The sequence below is a fragment of the Cupressus sempervirens genome, chromosome 9 (genome assembly GCF_028749045.1).
Source record: "Cupressus sempervirens isolate cs-2001-9-10 chromosome 9, ASM2874904v1, whole genome shotgun sequence".
NCBI lineage: Eukaryota > Viridiplantae > Streptophyta > Pinopsida > Cupressales > Cupressaceae > Cupressus > Cupressus sempervirens.
The window spans coordinates 541,442,586-541,446,364 of NC_143126.1; positions in this window are offsets into that span (position 1 = coordinate 541,442,586).

Sequence of the window (3,779 nt, forward strand, 5' to 3'; positions counted from 1 at the left end):
AAAATGCGATCATATACCCTTATTTCATAGCATTTAATGCTTAGTGCATTTACAGTTGTCCACTCGAGTTCTTAAGCATTTCTACATTACTCAGCTTCCATTGGTTTACAAACACTTGGCATACACTAGAGTTTCCCTTACTCAGCTTCAACTAAAAAATTTCTTTGCTCAGCTTCCACTACCAACTCGGTTGCAACTAACCACTCTGCTTCCAATGACTTTGGTAGATAACTTGGCATGTGCTTGACCTTTACTTGGCATTAGAAGGCAACTTGACAATACTTGTGGAAACTTGAAATTTTAACTTTGCATCTTTATTTATGTTGATCTCTCCTTTTCAATACTTGCTTGTCTTGGGACTAATGTATGATAAAGCTTTGTATATCAGTCCCTCATACCTTCTTTTGCTTACTTGAATGAGGCATGACCACTTGACCTTTTGGGTGAAGTGATCCCTTCATTGGATGTGATGCTTCCATCTTTCTTCTTCCATCTTTTGTTCATTTCTCCTCTGATGTGTTCAACATTTACCTTCTCTTTTCCTTTGCTAAACTCTGAGTTGGGTGCCTTTAACCTTGTTGTACTGATATGACCAGTCTTCAAACAACTAAAGCATGTAGTTTGGTTGATCCATCTATTGTAGTTTTCACTTAAATGTGTTCTTATGCAATTTTGTGGGTTGTGGCCATATTCTTGACAGTAGTGACAACTTAGCCTGGTATTGTAGTCCCAATTGTAGTGATTTCCATGTTTGTTTGACCTTGCTAGTTGATACATAGGCTTTGATCTACACTCAAAAGCTCTATGTCCATACTACTTACAATTGTAGCAATGACCTTCAAATCTTAGTGTCCTAATAGTTCTAGTCCTATACTCATGTGCCTAATGTCCTTGCTTGTTGCACTTGTGACAATGACCTATTTTTTTGGGTTTTTCATGTTGATGGGCATTCTTTCTCCTACACACATTAGAGGTATTTCCCTTTTTACCACAAAAGTGACAAGTGGGTTTAGTGTTCTTACCTTTGTCACTTCTTTCTTTTGTAATCTTTGATGACTCTCCTTTTTCAGTGCTGGTGTATCCTAGTCCTAAAGTGTCATTGCTAGCTCTTGGTGATTTCAGAAGTTGTTCAAAGTACTTGATGGCCTCATTGGGTTTTTTGAAGCTCTCTATAATCTACTTCTCTCTTTTTAAGTCATTTTGCAGTTGTTCATTTTGCATCTTCAATGTGGAGATCTCAATGTCCTTAATATTCAATTCATGATGTGCATTCATCATTTGACTTAGGGTGTCTAGCTGCATGTTGGAATTCTTGCAAGCTCAAATGACTTTTCCTCCAATCTATTGGCAATGTTTCTCTTGTCTTCTTCTATCATAACCTTATCTTCAATGGCTATTTTCTTCTATTCAGTTACTTCACACAGCATCATGGCTTGTGATTCTTGTTCAAGCTTGAGAGTTATGATCTCTTCTGCTTGAGCTCTATTCTTCTCCATCAGATCTTCTATTGCTGCATCAAACTCTTTGGAATCTCCATTTGCAAACACTTTGGAGGTGTCAATCTCCTTGTATTGTGTATCATTCTCAACTATGGCAATCTCTCTTCTTCTCTTTAAGGATTTTCTCAATTCTTTTTTGGCTTCTTCCAAATTGTGTAGAATGAGTTGTATATCAATCACCTAATTCTCTATGATCTTCCCAAGTTTGTGGACTTCCATTTCCAGATTTTTTCTCCAAGTTGTAAGGCTTCTCCTTAGAAGAACTTGGCTTTGATACCAATTGTTGGAATTTACAAGTGGGAAGATTTACTTTTGAGAGGGGGGGTGAATTAGAAGTAACAATAATTTAACTTTTCAAACTTTTAACTGAGATCATTCACATGCATCGAACACATCTACTTAACATGAAAATAAAGACATGCATGAAAATAGATAACACAAGATTTTGGTCATCGAGAAACCCTCCAAAATGAGAAGGTAAAATTGGGGTGGGGATGACACCCACAAATTATCACTGCAGTAATATGTAACTGATTAAGGTTACAAAGTCTAACCACTTCCAATGGTCTGCCCTATTAAAGGCTTTTCACCCTGTTAAAAGTGACCTTGTTAGAGGATCACAAACGCTCATTTGGAATGTTACCCTGTTAAAGGATTTATCACCTTGTTAAAAGCTTACAACATGGCTATTAAACCAACTTATCTCCATAGAATTTTTATTCCTAATACAATGGCTAGAAAGTATTAGAATGTGTTGATCTGATAACTTACAATCTTCAATTCTGATTCCAGATCCTTGTTCTACTCAATCTAATCTGATCCTTCCTGATTTGATAACTCTATGTTCATAGTATTGATTCTTTGTTCTGATCAACTTGATTCTGTAGTGATGCTCTTCCTTTTCTAAGTCTTTACACCCCTTCTAACTTCACTATCATTCTTCCATAAACTCTTAAATGAATTATGGGGTTTTAACCTCCTTATAAAGGCTTCAAAGACTTAGGGTTAGGTATGAATCTATGATCGATATTCATCCATCTTTTCTGCTCAAATCTTTACACTTTTCCTATTAGTTGCATGCTTTCTCCATTTTCTGATTGGCTGCATGCTGATTGCATGGGGAATGTAGAAGATTCAATCTTATCTTTTAGATCCTTTGAGATTCATCTTGAGTTAGCTCAAAAATAGTTTACATCTGAGTTTGTGAAGGTACAAATTCATATGTTGATTATGTGTTACTCGACACTTACTAATTCCTGATGCTCGACATATATAGGAATACTATCTTGCTTGGCTCTTATAGTAACTCTATCTCACTCGACATCTATTCTTTGCTTGGCACCTATAGCGACTCAGCACTTGAAACTTGCTCGACACCTGAAGTTTACTCGATACATGTTGAATCTCTGGCTCGGCACATATTGTAGCTCAACATTTGTATTATACTCGGCATCAACTTTGAAATTGGTTAAGTGTGTTGACACTCAATTGTCAAAACCATTCTGAGACCAACATATATATGTATGTATGTATGTGTATGTATGTATGTATCAACATATATACATACATACATACATAAACACACATATATGTGTATGTATGTATGTATATACATGTATATACATATACATATGTATATATGTATATACATATGTATATATGTATATACATATGTATATATGTATATACATACATACAAACATACATATACAGAGATCACGAGGGCACGATAATGAGGTGTAGAGATACATATAGACATGCATACATACATACATCTGCATATGCAATTTTATCACCTTGAAAAATTGTATTTGATCTTTACTCAATCACCAAGAGATAATATAATTTGTAAGTACATATTTTTACATACTTAGTTTGGTATGCATAGTTTTGATCGAATCTGTCTAAGGAGAGTGAGTCTATTTATGATGATAATGGCTACATGTATTGGGTCTTTAGAGGAGAAAGAATTACAAAAGATTAGATGTTGTTTATGGATATGAGATGATTCATTTGTGATGCCAATATACCCTCCTCCATATTGAATTTCTATATCATCAATTTGCTAGATACAAATCACTGGACTTGGTCTTCTGAAATTGTGGGACTAAGATATAAACCTCAAACAAGGTTTGTATGCTATGGTAGGGTAGGAGGAATATGGTTGTGTGAATGGTTGATCAGGAAAGTTGTAGAAAATTAAGGTATCAATTGCAAGTAGTTTCATTAATTTGATAAGGGAATCAACTTTGAAAGTGGGATGATCAAAATTGACATGTT